General features: G+C 35.1%; 1 long non-coding RNA gene across 1 annotated transcript; it reads left to right on the forward strand.

The window, feature by feature from the left end:
• The first annotated feature begins 2,417 nt into the window (after window positions 1-2,417).
• On the forward strand, window positions 2,418-21,459 carry LOC116166038. Its single transcript, XR_004144247.1, has 2 exons — window positions 2,418-2,602; window positions 20,818-21,459. It is a non-coding gene; the product is annotated as an uncharacterized LOC116166038 (long non-coding RNA).
• The last annotated feature ends 321 nt before the right edge of the window (window positions 21,460-21,780 follow it).

The following is a 21,780-nucleotide window of genomic DNA, read 5'->3' on the forward strand; positions in this document are numbered from 1 at the left end:
TTATCACCCCTAAACGACAAACTTCGGAACATTTTGCAGTAAAATGTGTTCCTTCAGCACAAAGATAAGTTTGCAATGACCTTTTTAAATATGAAAAAGTTATCGATACGATCATCGAAAAGAAGCATCAACCCATTCTATCATTTTTCGTATAAAACATGGGGGTAAATGAGGCGATTGAACCTGAGCAACAAATTTTCCTTTTCCTGTAACTCTATTACGAGCGTTTGTATTCGCTTACGACGATAATGAAATTGCAGTCGTAAATGTAGTGACAGTAAAAATCATTGATCGAATATTCTTTTAATGTCTTATAAAATAGTTTACCTACTTTCTTAAAAGACGCAGTGAAAAGTGATTTGATTTTCTAGCGAGAGGTTTGAAAAGCAAAGGTGTATGTATATGCGCATCTGGACCATGCAAAGTTTAATCAACTTTATATGATTAGTTTTTCCAATATCTGAATTTATTATGGACCCTATCATAAAAATTTTACCCAACGCAAAGAAGTTTTCTAAGAGCCTAAAACCAGAAATCGCGTAGTACGTATGAAAAAATGACTGGTAGTTACTATAAGCTTGAACTAAAAAGAAAAAGAATGGGACAACCTCCCTTTTTCACATGTGTGTCTGAAAAGGACAGCCAAAAACTAAGATTGGTTAGTTGTAAAAGTTTTTATTTGACATGAGCGTGGAATCGGTAGAGGTTCTATGTACCACGTAGCTTGCGAGAAAATTAAAGGGGTATTGATAAATTCGTCGTCTGTGTTTATTTGACCGTGTCTCTAAGAGTACTTCAATCATGGCCCATTATAAGCAATGAAAATATTTGCCAAATTAACGTAACGGAATTATTGCCGACTTTCAATATGATATTAATTTCCTCATTTAAATTGCAGTGGACAATCATTGTACAGTTTCTTATTGGAGAGTAAACTCGTTACTATAGGTCTATAGGCTACATTAAACCTTATTCTTTTTTATTGTAAAAACATTGGTTGATTCTACACGAGGCAACGTTTCTCCCATTTTCATTTTTATTCCCCTATAATGTATAATATGTTGTGTTGATTTTCCATTTGTATGACGATTGTAAGCTGTTTCTGTACTGCCTGCACATGAATTAAATATTATTACTATTATTATTATTTATAGTTTTAGGAAATCACTTCTTTCGTGATGTTGGGCATCATAATGGATATTTTTGCACCTGCTCTTTTAAAAATCGGCCCCGTTTGACACATTCAGTAGCAATTTCTTAGTGAAGTGTAAATATCTAAATTGGGAAGAAAAGCCGCTGATCACGCTGACCAGAACATACTCGATACACCACCAAATTATACCACTTCATCGGTTACTTGTTATGAATTCTTCTCTGAAGTTTTAAACTCTATTTTTTCAAATTAGAGTAAAAAGAAACGGATTGATTGACAATACATACATTTTTTGACTTTCGGTTTGGCTGGAAACAACTTAAATTTTTTTAAAAAGAACATACTGTTTTTTTTATGATTGAATATGCAATAAAAAACACAAGTTCTATTTAAATCTTTAATTTTTATTTTTTTATTGCGTTTACGTGGGCCTTTTTTGTCAGTGTGTAACAAAACTGGATCACTAAAATAAGAACTTGTCTTGCAAAATTAACCTTAAAAGCCAGTTTTCATTTCAATAGAGAGACAAACTAGACTGAAGATACCAATGTGAATTAATATCTCTTTAGTTTGCCAGGAATATAATATGTAATGCAAAAAATCCGGTTTTACCAATTTTTGTAATTATACCTACAAGCTTGATTATACGTGTATAATCAATGCTACAAGGCACTGACCGAAGAAACGCCGAAGCAAAGACGCCATGCGGCCCACCAACTTTTGATCTCGGAATTCTGAGTTTAAGCTTAAACCCGGAATTATAAGTTCAAAGTCAAAATTCTGAGATTAAAGTTAGAATTCTGAATTTAAAGTCAGAATTCTGAGTTTAAAGTCAGATTTCTCCGTTTGAAGTCCGAATTTTTAGTCGTATTTTTTATATATATATGGCCCTTCTACGCCTTCGTACTTCCACGTCTTCGTAGCGCGATTCGAAATTTTAAAATCTAGAAAATGACATTTCTGTTGAGAAATTTCTGAATTTGTTTCTCAGATTATAATTCGTGTATTATGCTTTGAAATAGGTCTAGTTGTTATGAATTTGAAACGAAGAGCATTATGATCACTAATGAAACCAGAAAACAATCTATATGCAAACACAAATGCGCAATTGTGCTTCAACCTTGTAGCGATACATAATAATTAGAAGTGCACTGTAGTTACAGAGTTATATATGTATGAAGGGGGGTCTTGACAATGTACATTCTCAATTATCTTAATAGCTGTAAGATAATAGGGTCAGTATGTCATATAATGGCATATTCAGTTTGTGGTCGAGTTATGTAGTAGTTGCCAGATGTGATACGAATACGCGATGGAGATGGCTCGACAGATTTTTGTTTCGTAACGACCAGAACTTTGATAAATGGGCATAGCTCAACAATGGTCTCCAGAAAGAAGTTCCAATGTGCATTTCAAAGTAGAAACAACAGAGCGCATTACTTTCTTGTGGTTTGTTACGTTTATTTTATGGGATAAAGTGAGATTTACAAAATCGTTGCTAAATGACATAATAATGATTTTTAGTCGACACTGTCTTTCTTTCATTATTCTAAAGCACCCAGCACTCCCAGCAGTAAATGGCTATTAAAAGGGAGTAAGATCGGGAATTTTCCCGGAGAAGTATGGCATACAATCGTCACAGGTTGTTTGAGATTGACAAAATTTTATTACGCTTTTATTGCTGTGTTGCTTTGTATAAAGTTGAAATGCAAACGTATTCAATTCACATCCAACGAAGTAGTGCAATATGATAAAATGACACAGAGCAGAGAGGTCAACTTTTTCAAATATGCCTTTTGCAACGCCAGGAATGTAGAAGCTTGGCTACACACACCGGATCTCGTTTGTTCAAGGTATGATGGTATCAATTTGCAACTACTTGCCCGAAGTGAAAACCTATAAAAAGTAATTCATTTTAGACGAAGCAAGAGATAATAGTATTTATTCGCCATAGTTATACCATGCTCAGGTTTACGACGCATCAAGTTATATAAACATAAGATATAAAACTATAAACTATTATACATATACAATACAGGGTGGGCCATTAGTGTGTGGGTGGAATATTGTGGGTTTATTAACGCCCATTGTGGGTGGATGTTGGAGGACCCTTCAGGCTACAACCTAAAAATATTTTCAACGTAATTGCAATTGTTATACAGGGTGATTTCTATCAAAGTTTCCTTTTTTTTTAAATGGAACCCTCTGTATATTATTACACATTTGGATTCCTTGGTCAATTTTAGTGTGACTTTATGTATTACACATGATATCTAAAATAAGTCGTTTAGCCGCAATTCGTCGCTTTTTCAAAAAGTAGATTGAAATTTTAATTTTTTTAATGAAACTACCAAGTTTTTTTTATCGCATCAAATGTAGGATTTTATTACCATTTTAACAATATAAGCATGTCGATATTTATCTTTTACATATTTTTTGTGATTCAACAATTTCTAATAATTCACAGTGTTTTTCAATTTTCAAAGCCTCTCAGTAATTAATAGGCCCTTAAAAATTATAAACAATTGAATTTATAAAAAATGTACTCCAAATAAAATAAAACAAAAAATCAAAATAAAAAGTTTAAATAAAAATAAGAGAAAAATAATTATTTCAATAAATGTTCAAGACCGCACCTCCCAGGAAATTGTTAGTTCAGCCATTCTTTAACGTTTATAGCAAAATGAGGTAGGACACCATCATGCTGCATGCATTTCTTCTACAATGTGCACCAGAACATTTTGAAGAAGGTTACTTAAAATTTTAAAGTAAAGAACACCGTTTAAAATATGTTATTCAAATTCCATTTTTCTAACACAACAATCAACAACAGAATGGTAAATGCTAATAAACTAAACTGACACATGTTATTGCATTTTATTTCGTGTTCATATTTTCTAATATGGCTTTTATGGCTTACTATTCAAATTGATTTATTTATAAGTTCACGCATTGGTTTAAATGCAAATTCATTATTTTATCTTTTAAAATTGGCTACGACAAACAAGAGTTATTAACTTTTAACGGCCTACTGATTACTGAGAGGCTTTAAAAAACGCAAAAACACTGAATTATTAGAAATTGTTCAATTACAAAAAATAGGTAAGAGATACATACCGACATGCTGACATCGTTAGAAAGGTAATAGAATTTTACATTTCCTGCAATAAAAAAAACTCGTATTTCCATTAAAAAAAATCAAGTTACCTCTGATTGAGATTTTGAAAATTGACGGAGTGATTTCTTTTAACACAAAAAGTTTAACTTTAGCCGTTCGGCGTATGTTAGTACATTTCATGTTTAGTGCCACTGCAAAATCACGGCCTTCTAAGTTTTATGATAACTGCGATATTCAATTTTTACTGGACATTTATTTTTTGAAAAAATGACGAAGTGCGGCTAAACTACTCATTTTAGATATCATGTGTAATACATAAAGTGACACTAAAATTGACCAAGGAATCGAAATATACAGGGGGTTTCATTTAAAAAATTGCAACTTTGATATAAATCACCATGTATAACAATTGCAATTTCGGTGAAAATAATTTTAGGTTGTAGCCTTAAGGGTCCTTCAACATTCCCCCACAATGAATTTTAAATATGAGCGTTAATAAACCCACAATCGTCCACCCAAAGATTCTTCTAATAAAGACAAGCATATCGCATATTGTAAAAATCGGATGTGCGCATCCGAAAACTACGCAAAGTCAACTTTCTTATTTATGGAGATAGAACGCTAGCGACTCACTGACGCAGAGCCAGTCATCCTTTCAGAACATACGTAATTTGCAAATAAATAGACGAGATAAGCGACGAAGGATGGAATTCTTGGAATTGCAACAGATTAAGGGTATTTCAAGAACAGGGTAGGACTAGCCGCCTCCTTTCCCATTGGTCGGGAAGTGGGGAAGTGACAATTAGTTAACGAAAAAAAAGGAAATTCCTCTGTAAACCAATAAATCAGAGTTTATGTTAGTGGGTGTTTTAAGAAAATAGTGGAGCGGTAAACCAATAACGCCTTTTGTCAGTATCTTGTTAATGTTCGCGATGGTACATTTTTGTTTTTTTTTAATTTGTTTCCCTTAAGTAGATTATCAAGATCTTTTATTTGCCTGTTCTTTTTCCCATGTTTGGCTTCTTCAACCGGATCTAAAATCACCCAACATCTGGATTGTATAATTATATACATCCTTCTAATGTTTGCTTATTAGCTTGTCTTTATATTGAAGATCATGTTCTATTTACAATAGTGTTATTGAGACTATGCCATCGGTCACAAATTTACGGCGATTTTCCACAATGAACCTTTTTGATAGTGAAAGATCGCCTTTTTGAGAGAGGAACATATGAAATAGCACACTCTCGGATTGGAGTTCAAATGAGGAGGGCGGTTGTTTTATAGAAACGGTATATGTCGGAACTACACAAATTGAGACAGGACCAGTCTAGCTGCTGACTTCTGTCGTACATAAAGATGGATCAAAGCGAAAGCACACAGATAAAGTTATTGGATTAGTGCCTAATTAAATGTTCAAGTTCAAAATTATCTAATTACGAATCGAATCAAATTTGCAAAGCTGGCCGCAACACCCTGTATCCTCGATTAATTTAATCTCAATAAATGACTATTGATGAACTCACCTAAATTAATTATGAAACAATTCAGCGCATTTTAATTATACGCGGAATTTAGTTGCATGCTGGCCGACACCACAGTTTAGTTAATCTTATTGTACGTATTAGTATTTTGTATGGCAAATTGTAATAAATTGCACCAAATACTTACTCTTTGCAAAGATCATACTACACTAGATAGCCAGCGTATATGCAAGAGTTGTTTCGCGTTTAAGTAGTTCCATAAAAATATTTATAGGGGGCTTTCAAAGTTAAGAACGTAACTGATTCATCCGAAGCCGTCTTCGTACGAGTTCGAATCATATCATAAATACAAAGAGTGATTATTGTCTAAACACGAGACACATAAACATGACCTACTGAACACTCCTCACTATCATTGGGATAAAATTACATTTGTAAGCGGGCGTCATTCAAGACGAGGTAGATTCTATTACAGTCAGGACGTTACAATGAAAGAAATAATTTGAAAGTTGTACACAATATTTTTATTATCCTTTGCTTTTTTTTAACCAGCGCTAACCAATACATTTTCCAGATTTTCGGATTAAATTAATAATTGCAAAAGCGTCTTTTTTCTTAGCATAATTTCTGAAAACTTTTAGTTTCACGTATCTACGATACTTTAGCAAATCTTCAAATATAATATCACAGATTTAAATATACTATAAATCTGTGATAATATGCACCTACTTATCCAGGCATATTTACATTGTAACCACACATTTATCTAATTTAGATTTGTTGTAATTAAGCATTTTATGATTGGGATAAACGAGACATCCCGCTTAGCCTCCTACATAATAAAATTGTGTCCAGCTAAAGTGAGTCGGAACTAGAAGCGTCTGTGGTTAAAATTTCAAAGAAATACCCATAAATATGAAAGTTGGCATTGCGCAGTCTGCGCAAAATATGGAAAATACGAAACTGATCGAAATGGGCAAATATAGACCATAACGGCTATCAATTAGCGAAAACCCGAAGTCTCTAGGTGGCCCAGGGGCCGAGATCTCGATGGAACGGATGGACGGACGGACGGACAGATGGAAACACGAGCACATACGCTTTACCACAACTTCGTTGTGTTACGATAAAAAATTTAATTTAAATCAAGATGTGAATATTTGGTATTTTAATTTACAGTAAGGTAACCAGATAAAAACATCTATAACACCCACACAAGGTTGCGCTTAGGAATGACACCGATATCCCATACAATAGCCTTTATTCTAAAAATAACTGTGCTTTGCCATTTCGCGCGTCTTCTTACCCCGCCAGGTAGTTTGTACTATTCTCATAAAAACATAGCCGCTGGAGGACGCAGTCGACTTATTTGGCGGGACGAATTATGAGAGTCTAAAATTTATACAGCGCTGTCTATCTAGTGTAGTATGATCTTTGCTCTTTGTTACCATAGTTAAGTAAATATTGACAAAGAGAGCCAACCACGAAGAACAGAGTTCATTGAACATATACGTAGGGCCTAATAATACTAAATTAATTGAAATCCCAAAGCGGGTTGTTATATGATATTCTGCGGAAAATCGCACCAACAAAGAAAATACAAATAACCCCCAATACACCCCAAGTATTTTCTGCGTAAATTTAAAAATTTGTTACTGAAAAGATAATTAACGCCTCGTGCGATGATGGAGTTACATATTTGAAACCTCAGGGTTGCATATTTATATACGGTGTACACTTGTATAGCATTACGATCTCCGAGATATTCAAGCGACAAAACCATTATCAACACGAATACTTCTGTAAATTTTTACGCGTAAATTTCTGACGTTACAGGTATTTTCTTATATATGTATATAGAGACACTGCCATTTTTGAGAAGCAACCCACGGTACTCGTACATAATTTCTTACAGAGAAAGATAATCCCATTTAATGACGAAATTGAAACTATAAACTTTTCAAGAAAGAAGTTGATTAGAGTTTTACGGAGATTTGTAATAGACCATGGACCATTGAAACAAATCAAATTCAATTCGTCGCCGAAATAAGTCCATTCCAATACTGTACACGCCAAATAAACCACACTGTTATACAGTGAATGCGCTATTTCAGCGAACAGAACATGTACATGTACAACACCTTGTGTCATTCACGCTCAGAAATTTCGAATGTCACTTTTTATTTATACAATGTTAAGGGAATAACTCGAGAACGGAAAAGATTCGACAATCGATTGCTTAGGTCGGCCGCTTGAATGAGTTCGTGGATAAATAAAATCGGATTGACCGAGCAATTTCAAAATCATTATTTATGCAAGAGGCACATTGAAACGTATTACCTAATACCCATTATATGGTAACGTATATTTTGATAAAGAGATATCAAAATTGTATTTATCTCTAAAACATAACCGCTGAATTTTCAACATGATTTACTTTGTGATGTTAGCGTAGAAGTCATCTCCTATTAACTGCCATAGAGCCTTTGAAATTGGAAATTCTGGTCGCCCTTTTAAAAGTCGAATTTGTCCGCAAAATAAAATAATTACTATACAAGGATTCAAATATAAGGTGACCATTGATAATGAGACCAGTGAACCCTGAAACCATATCCCACCAGATAGGACTTCTAAAGAAACCCGATGAACAGCTTAAAAATTCTTCCATTATGAGCTGGCACCCTATCCTCTCTCGCTGTTCTATGCAGTCGAAATGGCGAAGGCGTGCAAGTCAGTTTTATATGACTTATGTAATAATAACATTTGATAATGTTGTAATGTTTCACCATTCTTCCACACAACCTGGTGGAGAAGAAATCCATCATCGCACACAAAAGCTGATCCTTCCATGTTTACTTCATGCAGTGGTCTAAAGAAGTCATATAACATTGACTTTGGTGTCTTCATCATTTCGACTGCATCAAACAGCAAGAGAAGAGGATACGTGTACCTACTTCGAAAGCACTTCTCGAAATTCCCACAGGAACGAAGAAAAACTGAATTAAGACAAAAGGCGATGTGATGTTTATGCGCGTACAAAGTCGCTAGTCTTTCATAGATATGTAACATTTTAATGAGCACTAGTATGGGCACGGGTGGTAAAAAAAGTATGCGTTTGGTCTTATTCAACGCAGAATTTACTGTCCTAAAACTTTTAATGGGACTATATTTTCGATATTGTAAGTCTTTTACAAGATACAACCGTAACACCGCAACAATACCCTTTTGCAGGTAGAGTATTATCCCCCAACAGTTAAGCATAATTCCACCGAGGGGTGAGGGGGAAGGGACCTAGCATAGCCACGAAGCCACTAAAACAATAAAACCTTTTGTAGGATTTAAATCCGATTCGTCTTAATTTGAAGATTTTATTCTATTGACCTAATCTTCTATCATCTTTCATACTTTTTCCTTTTCCACTGCTGCCTTTAATTCCATGAAAAACGCGCCCGTATCTTCCAATACATTTTCTACGAATCTGTGCATATATGCAATTGATCGTCCCTTTTCTGATGCCTATTTGCGTTTCCTCCAACATTCTCTTCTCTTCAATTCATCTTTTTAGTATTCGCTCATTGCATACATTTCTATACGCCGCAGTCAAGTCATTATAGTAATTCTCCTATCTTCCCACACAATCTTTGTTCCCTCGGTTGAAAATCGGCACTATTTTACTCCTTCATTTCATTCTTCGGGCAAACCCCTTCCTTTCCATACCGTATTTACTACATTTCTTATCCTTATCGGTGGCGAAAATCCAAGCTTATATCGTCTTTGCCTCCGCTTTCCCTTTTTTCAGTTTTTTAATTGCTGCTCGATAACCTTTCTTGTTATGTTTCTTTCATAGTTCCATGACCTCTTTTTCCCGCTTCCCTTGTAACTTGACGAAATGTTGTATCCATTTCTCTAATTGTATTTCCCTTCCACTTGTTCTTTTTTTCCTAGCTTTGTTTATCACCTCTCAAAAACCTTTTCGGTTTTTATTTCCACGATTTTCTTTTCGCATTTTTTCTGTTTCTCCATCTTTTTTTTATATTATCTTCTGTTCTCACCTCTTTCTCCTCTGTTTTCCGTCTTCTTTCATTCTTCACCATTTCTCTATATCTATTTCTCTTTTCTGTACCCCGTTATTTTTCCTCCCCTCCCCTTCAGTTATTTGTTTTCACGTTATTGCTTTTTTAATACTCTCCTTTATATTATGCCACTTTTCTTCTGCATTCCCTCCTATTTCTTCTCTTTGCTCCTAGTCTCCTTCTATAAGGCTCCATCGTGTCTCTTGCCCATGACTGTATTCCCTTTGTCTTTTTATTGCTTGTCTTTTACACCCAATTCCATCGGTTGGTGATCCGATTCTATCTTTGTTCTATCTATTTCTTCCAGTACTTTTTCATTCCACTCGCCTGACGTGTATTCCTTCCTTCACTTTAGTTTCTCATTGGACTAATTTTGCACAAAATTTCTTTATTAGTGTATTTGTATTATCTATGCTTTTCTTCGGTGTTCTATTGAAGCACCCAACCCACACCTCCCATTCTGTTTGCTCCCTCTGTGTAAAATACATCTTCTTAGTATCTGGGAAGTGTTCTGTGGTATTTAAGCTCTTATCAGATTGCGGATTCCACTCGGAGTTCCTTTCAAAAGTACACATTCCTGTCCAGTATATCTAATTCTTATTGTAAATAGATACAAGCATATTTTTAGCTTCCTAGCATGAACTAGAAAGCAGTTCTGTCAAGAATTTGGCACCTGGTTTTTATTAAAACCTTTTCATTGTCATTCCTCATTCCTTCAATAGTCGATCTATTACATTTACGATTAGTAAGTATTGGGGGGGGGGGCAGTTAGCCCCCCTTCCCCCCCCATAGGTCCGTCGCTAGGTGGTGGTTACAAAAAATACGCCTAAGGGTTTACGTACAAATGCGGTATACCGTAAAATCAGCATTGAATATCTTTTAAAGCCCTAACGTCTTGGAACGTCTGTGTACTTTGTAAGATCGTTTCACATGCACAAGTGTCCAGTAAAAAATTGTCCACTCTCTATAGAGATAGTAATCGGGCCGTGATCATTTGGATATAAGCATCCGACCGGAACGCAGATTTCGGTGACGGAATTTTCCTGCACACGTCTTTTCGACCCTTTCCATCTACAAGGTTATCAGTGGAAGATACTGACACTTAAAATTCATTTAAATCCATTCATCTTCGCTCTACGCAGAAAGGGCATTGAAATAGCGCGGGGTTTTCTGCATCTGTTGCAAATTCAGAGTCTACGTGGATAAAGCTCTGAAATTAAAACGAAAGCACTAAGTTTTTGGGCAACGTTGTATTGCTTTGTACCTAAATAAATAGTAGTTCGATGTTGTAAGGGAGGTATACATTTATCTGGGCAACGAGAACTCTTACTGTTGAAAATGTACATTCACGCAACATCGTAGAAATAATTAACCATAACTTGGCCAATAACTTTGTTGATTGGAGGATATAAAGGTGCTCAACAGGGACCTTTTACTTATTTCTTTTCCGTAATTTAAAATAGAAGGTGCATGTTATCCTAGGACGTTTTCCCTTGCCTTCAAACCTTTTTTTCCTTTGTTTGTTCGCATGGTTTGCGCTGTACCTTTTTCGATTTCAATAGGGACGGATAATTTTGTTTGCTTTCTAAACCAATTTGCTGAAGATTCCACGGTTGTATAATTTCGTTGTTATTCTATCATTAACTATTTCATTCTCTATTCGACATGCGCCTGTAAAGGCATAATTAATTAAGCAATTTTCTAGTTTGACACTATTATAAGAGCATATTGTTTCTCACTTCAGCTTGAGGAAGGGCTTTTCGTTACGCTTCCAATATATCAATTGAGTAATGTTAATTCGTATTGTATTCAAGAGAGGTTTATTTGCTCAAGATTTTATTTCAGTTTGCTGAAAGTAATCCATACTACCATACAATGGCGAGAAGTGTGTGAACGCATTTATTGACGTAATCAGTAATCTTCACAATAACGGTGACTTTTCTTAACAGTTGTAATTAATAATAACTTTGTAATCATGAATTAGACAAACGCTTTTACTTTCATAAATAGTCGCAAAGCCAATATATCTTAAGTGATTTTAATTTTGGTTCCAGTTTGAGAAACGATTCACGGTTCTTTTACCACTAATGCACATTTTCCCTTAACTTTGCTTGGTTGTGACTTCCCTGTTCCTTTTTAAGCTATGACCCGGGATGCAAATTTCCGTTCCCTATACAAGATGGTGATCGGTTGGACGAACTCGTATAGGATATGGAAGCAATGAATGTTTTTACATATCCTATCCGATTTCGTGATTTGCTAGCGCAATATTCGATAACTGCAATCCATTATGAATCTTGCAATCACGCCATTTGCACTTGTCCTTCTACTGATGGCTAGTGTTCACTTAATTAAGTTGGTTCGTCTGTGCTGTGTGCTTTGCTAGTACCTACTTTCGGATTAGTCATTTTTATTTGCCATGTGTGAGGACGCAAATGGTACATACATGGTAGCATATTTGATAAACAGTGTCAAGTTATAAAAGAAGTGAAGTGAAGAAGACGCAAAGAAAAATGTAGAACTGCGAACAAAATTTAGACCTGAATTTTGCGAAGAAGATGCAGTTATGATCAAAGATTATTCAAAAGTTACAAAATCAAACTGGATTGTCCAACGGAATTACCAAAATCCAAAAAAATTGTAAAATATTTCATACTTTTCATTATTTTTTTTCTGTATCCAAAATGCCTTTTATTACTTGGTTCCAATGTTTTGAAAATGCAAATGAGGATAGTGCAATGTTCACATTACACATAATTGATGACGATCACGAAATCGGATAGGATATGTAAATACATTCACTGCTTCCATATCCTATACGAGTTTGTGCCACCGAACCGATCATCATCTTGTATAGGGAACGGAAATTTGCACCCGGGACAGAACCGTCTGAACTCCAAAGAAGCCGAAAATGTGTTAACGTGTTGAGGCATGCAATGCTATCAATTTCTAAACAGATTCAATTTAATTGATTTTCGACTCGTAAAGCGTACATAAGATTGAAAATAGTAAAATATGAGAAGGGGACTCGAGCTGTTCTTCGGATTTCGTGGAGAACGTGGCCATTTATTACAGTTAGTTAGGCAAGAAGTTCAAGTGACATCCAAGTCGTCCACTTTTTAGATGAAAATCACTACTTCTTATCCCTCGGAATGACTATGTTTTGCAGGGGACTAAATTCATCTCTTCCGTCACGATACGCGTCAAGCATAATATACTTACTCATCGATTTATCTCCATAATACGTCGCGGGAAAAGAGGGACGGAGTGTGAGAGGGAAAGAAATATCACATCTGTCGGCACTCACCAAGTCTCACTTTTAACTTTTTTTAGTTTGTTGGTTTAAAATATCACAGTCTAGTTTATTTTGTTGACCACAAAATGTAATTTCCGTACTTCTTGACGGTCAACCCGGATTTTTACCTTTTTTCGGTTTTTTGCCTTGACAGCCAGAATATTTTTATTGGCTTGATTCTGTTTCATAATAAAGAGAACCTGAACCGGAACGGTCTCTTTTTCTATTCCCTCTATCTTCACTTGCTACAAGGTATTTGGCATGCCTCGTATCTTATTGGTATCTTTTTTACATTTATCGCTACCTGCAGGTTGAGAATATTAAAAAGGTGCTTTTTTACTTAAAAATAAGTGATCATTTCTTTAACTTTTTGATTTTGGATTGCAGCTTCAAAAAATTTTTGAACCTCGAATTATGACTGCCCTTGCATTTTGTTAATTACATTGTAGTGCAAGACGTACCTAAATCTTTCATTTATTTATTTATTTATTTATTATCCTGCTCTTTTTTACGCCCATATTTGCGGACTCGCATTTCTGTGATGTGTGTCCAAGCAGAGACATCTTTAGGCAAGTGGAAGATATGATTTCACATCCATAGCATGAAAAGCTGCTTTGACTATTTTTGGCAAAATCGGTTTATTAGTTGAAGTTTATTTATTTCCAATATATTACATAAATGTAATATAGGACATGTCAACATTTACATTGTTACATATAAAACATACAAGACGTTACAACGAATTAAAATATTCTTAAAGGGAATAAACCGATACAACGAAATATCGAAGGATCCTCAGTATTACAATAACTTTTAACGATAATTTATTTTAATGTTACAAAATACATCAAATTCATGTCTTGGCCATTGAGATAATGCTCTTAATCTTGTTTTGATCAAAATCCATGTGGTCGCCAAAAATAGATCAAATTCATGTTTTGATCATTGAGATAATGCTCTTGGTCTTTTTCCCCAACGTTCTTGGTGCATAAATAACGATTTTGACATGTTTTGATCAAAATTCATGTGGTCGCCAAAAATAGATCAAATTCATGTTTTGGTCATTGAGATGATGCTGTTAGTCTTTTTCCCAACGATCTTGGTGCATAAATAACGATTTTGACATGTTTTGATCAAAATCCATGTGGTCGCCAGAAATGCATCAAATTTATGTCTTGAGTATTGAGATAATGCCCCTAGTCTTTTTCTCGACGATCTTGGTGCATAAATAACGATTTTGATTATTTTGATCAAAACCCATATGGCAATAATTTAACATTTTTGAATCACACACATGCGGTTATCAAATGTGCACGTGATGTACTCTTGATGCATCAAGATAATGCATTTGAAACCTTTTAAAACTCTAAATTCATGTATAAAGTGTAATTTTTGCTACATTTTGCTCTAAAACTTTCGACCTATACCACAGAGAAGAGTTATATTAAAGTATTACACATCTAAGAGTCATAGGGAATAATCTAGCGGAAGTCCCAACCCGATACATGACATAGGGAATGAAATATGTTGATTTCTATTATATTGAGCCCGTAGTTTTTCCTGTTCCCGATTCACTCGAAGTCCTATAACTTTTGTTCCTATTGAACCAGCTTCCTGAAAATCAATAGCGTCCGTCCTTAATGTCCAAAGAACCCGTACACCGAATTTCAACTCAATCGGCCACTTTTAAAAAGAGTTAGAGCGCACACGGACGGACGGACGACAATACAAAACTATAAAGGATCTGAGGATCCTTAATAAAAAGTTAAAGGTAAGTAGGTAGCTAGGCCACACAATCATATTCACTTTAGGCAATAACCACTAATAAACCACCTCTTATCTTTTTAGGTTCCTTAAATGTGTTAAGGCGTACTCCGAAAGTCTTCCAGAATTTTCACAGGAACGAGGAAAAATTAAATTAAGGCAGAGAGTGATGTTTATGCGCGTACGAAGTCGCGGAGACGAAAGCTAGTTTTTCATAGATATCTAAAATTTGTGAGCACTAGTATGAGAACATCCGTCTAAAAATATGCGTTTGGTCTCATTCAATGTACAATTTAATGCCCTAAAAGATTTAATGGGGCTATGTTTTCGATTTTGTGCGTCGATAAAACCCCGAAAATACCCTTTTTGTAGAAACTGTATAGAGAGACGAGATTGAGGGTAAGCATGGAAGGCAAGGAGTTTCAAGTGTTTTAGACGTGTAAAAGGATTAAGACAGGGATGCCTACTTAGCCCAACATTGTATTGTATTAAGACAGGGCGAACGACGCAATGATCACGACACCAGAGGTACAACAGATGAAGGAAATGATGCAAAAAATGGAAAGGTATTGGGAAAGGCAAGCTAAATGTACAAAAGTCGAGATGATGAGATTTGGGAGGGGAATGAAAGGAAAAGAGAGATAGTTTAAATGGAGGGAGGAAAGGATAGAAGAGGTAAGACAAATTAAATATTCAGGGTACCAAATGCAAAGAACAAATGGAGCATGTGCGCAGATAAGAGAATTAAAGAGGGTGGTGATGGTGAGATAGGTGTGGGGAATTGGAGAGTGTGGGTTCAAGAATGATTTTAGAACAAGATGTTGGTGGAAGTAATGGGAGGAACTGGAACAAGTATAAAATAGGGTTAAACGAAAGGACACCAAACTGTATATTAGAGAAGAACCAAAAACGGAACAGAAACAAACATAGCGTTCGGGGTGCAGGGCGGTAAGATTCCAGCAAAGAGGGGATAGAGAAGTGTGTGAGAAGAAAAAAGAAGAAAATATTACGAAAGAAATGGATACGGACGTGCTGAGGTCGAAAGGGGCAGAGGAATAGGAGGAAAGATGGAAAATGAGCTGGCAAAAAGAGATCTGGATGCACAAATTAAACAACAGAGGGTGAAGATAGAAATCGCACGAGAAAATAAGGGAGTAGTTACCAAAATATTGGTGGGAAGGAAAAAAGATTATTAAAACAATAGCGAGATTCAGATGCGGAAGCGAAAAGAGAGGGAAAGAGAAGAAGAAAGAAAATGTAGAAGATACGGAAAGGAAGAAAAGGAGATGATGTTGGATGAGGGGGAGGATTTTAAAGAAAAGAAAGAAACAAATACATTATTGTTTTATTTTTTATAAAAAAATTTTCTAAGTTTTATATTTATCTTTCTGAAAGATTCTCTTGAAAGTTTATGTAGAATTTCGGAGGACTCTAACAAATGGTCAGCAGTGTATAGCGAAGATGAAAATAAATTTTAGTTTTTAGAAAGAGTCCTCCTCAAAATTTGCGCGCGGACACTCGTTTAGAAGGAAAACGCGTAGAGCTATTTTTCCAAAATGGCGGAAAAAAATAGAAAACAGAAATTGATTGCTAATTGACTACATTTTTTTATTCATGTTCCCAGTATAAAATTTCGAATTGGCTCGCTCTATTAATCACAGTACACAGCAAAAGTGTCCGACATCACTTTCGCTATATGTTCTGTTGATGGTCTGAGCTCTGAATGTCAAAAAAATAAATTGCGGGAGTAAATTAATTTATTGATCGCACGTTTCATACAGGGAAGCGTGCGCTTTTGTAGGAACAATTGACAAAGGTAGAAGAGAATGAGCACTCTATACTACTTACGTTTTATAATAAATAGCCAAGCAGCGAATGACAAATGTATACGAAAGAAGTTGCGAATGAAGCGATATAAGTACTATCACTTAGGAAATGGGAATACTTTTTGTTGTTAAGGTAATTTTATTGCATAATATATTTTAGAGTGGAACAGAAAGTTTTCCTTCATGTGAATTAATGGTAAGTCACTATTAGAAGAGTGCCGGTAGAAAAAATTTCGAATGCCGAATATTCGTAGAGTAATGGACTCAAAAACGCAGGAAGCTTCTGTTATGTTTTATTGCGCTACATTCAATAAAATAATAAAACATATTTATTACTCACCTATATCCTTTAGAACCACCTTTTTATGTTATGTAAAGGCATTTGGGGATATGTGGGAATGGATGTCGCTTTCACTCAGACAATATTATTATTTTATTGAGTCGTAGACTGCCTTGCTATCGAAGAGTATATAAACTGAATTCCGAACATTAAACCACAAATTTCAAAATGCTGACGTTCAATAAGTTGGTTATAAGCCATTCATTTGTAGTTATAACCTCCAAGGAGGAAACTTTGTGACAATTCCCCACTTGGAGCATCATCTGTAAGTAATCTCATTGCTCAAGACACCCACGCAAAACATAAAGCCAAATGGAACTCGATATTAGACTGTGGGCGTACAACACAGGCTTGACGTCGTTATACAGGATTTTTACGTACCTTCGTTTACGTGTAATGGATACTGTAAACTGCACATGCATCGTATAGGTATCTACTCTAAGTAATTTGACCCTCAATGATGCCGAACTTCCGCATGTTTCCACATTTTCCAGATGTAAATCTCTTTAATTCCAAAAGTTTCCTTCTTACTGCGGCGGGTGGAACAATGCATTTTTAGCTCCACACTATGTGTCGTATCTAGTTGAAGAAAAACCGAGCACCGTTTTTTACAAACCTTTTAATTTACATGTATGCCAGAGTGGTTTTCATCTACTTGTGATTTTCGGAAATGATCCCCCTCCCAACATAAAACTTTCCCTGAGAACACCGTACGATGTTTTCACATATTTATACCGGTAAGATTATAGTACACCTAAATTGATGCAATTTATATTTATCTCTTTTTTTTTCTTCTTTTCTTATATTCTATACTTCTTTTATAATGTAATTTTCTTCTTATTCGCCGATCGGAATTCAAATAGCAAGGTTAAGTGTAAGAACAGATGGCATTATTTTACTGCTAATCTGAACTTCGCCTTGTACTAACCTTATCTGTTGCTTATTTTTCTTGTTTTTTTAAATAAAGGCAATATTATTATTATTTTTATTATTATTATGAAAATGCCAAAAAAATGGTGCTCAAATCGTTTTAGAATGTTGGACTCCCGTCTTGCAAATTTTCTTTTGCTGTATCTGTAGCGGTTTAGTGTCAGATTTCAATATAACACTGTTTTCGACGGGAGACTGCTAAAAACACTATTCATCATGTGTCAATTATAATGACACTCGCCAATAGATTTTGCACTGAAACTTAATTATGTACCTACCTAAACGGTTTTTTTGTAGAAATTTGTCCCATTCCCTTGAGATTCGTGAAGTAAATTCGTTTCCCTATTTTCCGTTATTACTTTTACACTGTTCTTTCGTAACCTGAAAAGCGCTGTGATATATTTTGAAAATTCAATAGTTGCCATCATTAAGTAAATTCAGTCATATTAAGTTTAATCAAACGAATAGTTTAAAATTAATTTCGTATTGTCGTATTTTACAAATTTAATTTAGAATTGTATTACATTTCGTGTTAATTTCCACATAATCGTTAACCAAACCTCCCTTTAATAGCGAATGGAACGGTAGATTCAACGTTTTCAAGACAAACACATTTTACGAGTATGCGTAGGCGAAAATGTAATTATTCTGTATAGGCTGTAGTGAGTCTTTTAATTATCGTACATTATCCATGATGTACGTGATATATCCCTTTATTGCAGAATTTTTAACACACCTTGTCGCAATATACTGTCCTGTGAAAATGATTGAATTTTATGTTGGTGCCGGACATTATTGTTACCAGTTGGCTGCATAGTAAATCAACATGTTTGCTATCATTTTGACAGCCAAACTACTCTCGACACCTCTACATAAGAAGTAATATAAGTATAAAATAGTAAAAATATATTTGATTCTGGAAGCACTGAAACTGCTGTGGCCGTTGGAGTTACAATAATATATTAAAAGATCGAACACGTTTCAACAGCAAAGTTCTTCACTGATGATGACATCCTTGCTGTTGAATCGCGTTCGATTTTTTATATATGCGGTTTATTGGTGTTTTTGTTTTACTTTCTCTATATATTGAATTCCTCTCATATTTTTTTGCAATAATGGTACATATGAGGCGACATTTCTATACATTCTAAACTATTAACAAAAAATCGCAAAGTTTATTTCATCGTCTAATTCTGATTCCACAAGAAGCATCGTAAACACGTTGACCTACAGCAGAATTACATTTTGCCATTATTTACTGCATTTTAAAAAAGATAAAGAAGGAACCTGACATTTGAGAGATTATCGACAAAGTAAAAATAATAGTACCTACTAAGAATTTATCGGAGCATTACCAAATTCAAGCCGAAGAAATTAAATTCTGCCATGTTCTTTCCTGCAACCTTCACTTATTATTATTTAAATGTAAAGAACAATCTTTGTTTTTTAAGTGTCAAAATTAAAACCTGTGCTTTAAATTAAAAAAAAGGGTTGCTCGGTCCCATAGCAGGAAATCGAGTGTTAGTCCCAAGATACTGTTTGGAAACCAAACCCACACTTTATAGAACGATTGTAAATAGACCTAAATAACAACCAGAAAGAGGTTTCTTGTACTGCTTTGTAATTCTTTTCGAGTTGTTTCTACTTTATTTATTTAAATGTGGTCTCTAAAAATGAATTTCTGGTTGGGAATTAATTGCAATAAAACAATGAGTGTATTTTATGAACTATGTTGGGCCGAACTTCTACTTATAAGGGTCAAATATGCATAACACGGGATTCCAATCTGATCTGTAGGTATATTTGGCATCGTTATCCTTACCACGATCTAATAATGTTCCGAGATCGTCCATTATACACCATCCCAAGCACGTCCATGGTTTGCCTGATTATGTTTAATAAAATGAAAAACACACCCGCATACTGTTATTGGTACCAGGGTTCAGAGTGAGGCCCCTATGTGTACTCTTATAGATAACGTTAAGTCTTCCCTACTTGATGTACATAGTGGAGTGCCACAAGGCTCCATTTTGGAATGACTATGTTGCCGGGATATTCTTTGATCTTTCACGTGTCTTTGATACACTACAGAGAAAAGCTAGAAAGGCTAGATGTAAGAGGTGTCACACTAGAGTGGTTCATATCGTACCTAACTGATCGAAGTCTGTCAGTCAAAATTGGAAATACCTATTCGGAGAAATACCCTATAAAACTTGGCGACTCATCTATCGCAGTTTCTGCACACAACAAGGATGACCTTCAAAAATCAGTCCATGTAATTACTGAAGCCTTCCAGCAATGGTGCGCCTCCATTATACTAAACTCAAAAAAACTGAATATATGCACTCTGTTTACAGTAACAGCTACATGAATAAATAAATTTATTATTATATATTATTATTATTATTATTGACCCTTTACATATGCATATCGTTCACTTTACTATAGCCTTCAGAATGCATAGGTAAAGATTAGCTCAAAGTTATATACAAAATTGGTAATAGTCAATGGTTATTTTCTTTCTTTCTATGGAGGCATTTACCAGTTTCCCTAAAAAAGAAATCTCTAAAAGCTCCTACAACATTTGCTTAGAAATAAACAAACGATCCTACTAAAGCTCTTCTTAAAACCATTTTACAAATCTCCACAGAAAAACATTATTTGACTCTCAAAAATCGCAAAAATAATGTATTAAGGACGTCATGTTGCCTACTTTCTAATAATATCTGTAAAGCAACAATGAATAAATGAAAATTACTTAAATTAAATACCTCTGGAAAACCTCTTACATACATTAGTAAAAACGATGTAATTAATCTTAGGTATTTTTTCAGCCCCTTACTGAGGACACGGATCGCGGTCAACCCCTTCAGCACCACCACCAGATACAATCTTAGCAAAAGTCCATGTACTTTAAAAAAGATGGGGGTGGAGTTTGACTAGAGACACCCGCGTCCTCCAGCGTACTCTAATGACAGCATATAGCGTCTTTCGGCACGTGCGTCGTGACCAACCAGTCTCACATGTGATGCAGCAAACAGGGCTCAAATGCTCACCCATCTGTAAAGTAAACTGGTGGGAATGTGTTGTTGAAGCAGCTCCTGGTGAAGAAGCTGGTGATCGCGCCTTTGCCTTGAAGACGTTGAGGTGCTCAAGCCCATCTGAGGAGGTTGAACCGCGCTCTTCCAATTAGGAGAGAATAACGACAATAACCAGGATGATAATTAATTTTCACAACTTTCTTACACTCAATCATGTGCACGAAAACCGTAGAGTTCTTAAACCAAGATTCAGGTCAAATATATATTTTTTATGTAAATCTACTCTGCAATGGCATTGAGTTCCACAGTTTTGTTCATTTATGTTATAATACATCACTGTTCACCGTGCGAACACATACATGCATAATGGATCCGTAAAAATTAAAGTCTCGCAGCCTGCTTGCAATAAATCGTTAAATAAAGTATGTATTTCGAGCTTTTATTTCTTAAAAAGGCCGCTTTTCTGTAGTCAATGTTGAAAAGGAATATTTGTGTTCGTAGAAACTGCGTGAAAGCAATCGGCAACGTTTTCAGATACCATGGGAATTTCAGCACATTCGTTTACTCTGACTTTGTTAACTTCAACAATCGCATTACTTCGTTCATTAGTTTGACAAGCTAAAGTAGACACATACGAGCAATAGACATATTTTTCACGAAGACCATCGGCATCCCCAATTTTGTATTATTGAACCACAATCCTGCTTTCTCTTACAATTTCTTACGAACTCATAATTTTCCAAGGGAAATGAGGGA

Source organism: Photinus pyralis, unplaced genomic scaffold (genome assembly GCF_008802855.1).
Source record: "Photinus pyralis isolate 1611_PpyrPB1 unplaced genomic scaffold, Ppyr1.3 Ppyr1.4_LG3a, whole genome shotgun sequence".
NCBI classification, from domain to species: Eukaryota; Metazoa; Arthropoda; class Insecta; order Coleoptera; family Lampyridae; genus Photinus; species Photinus pyralis.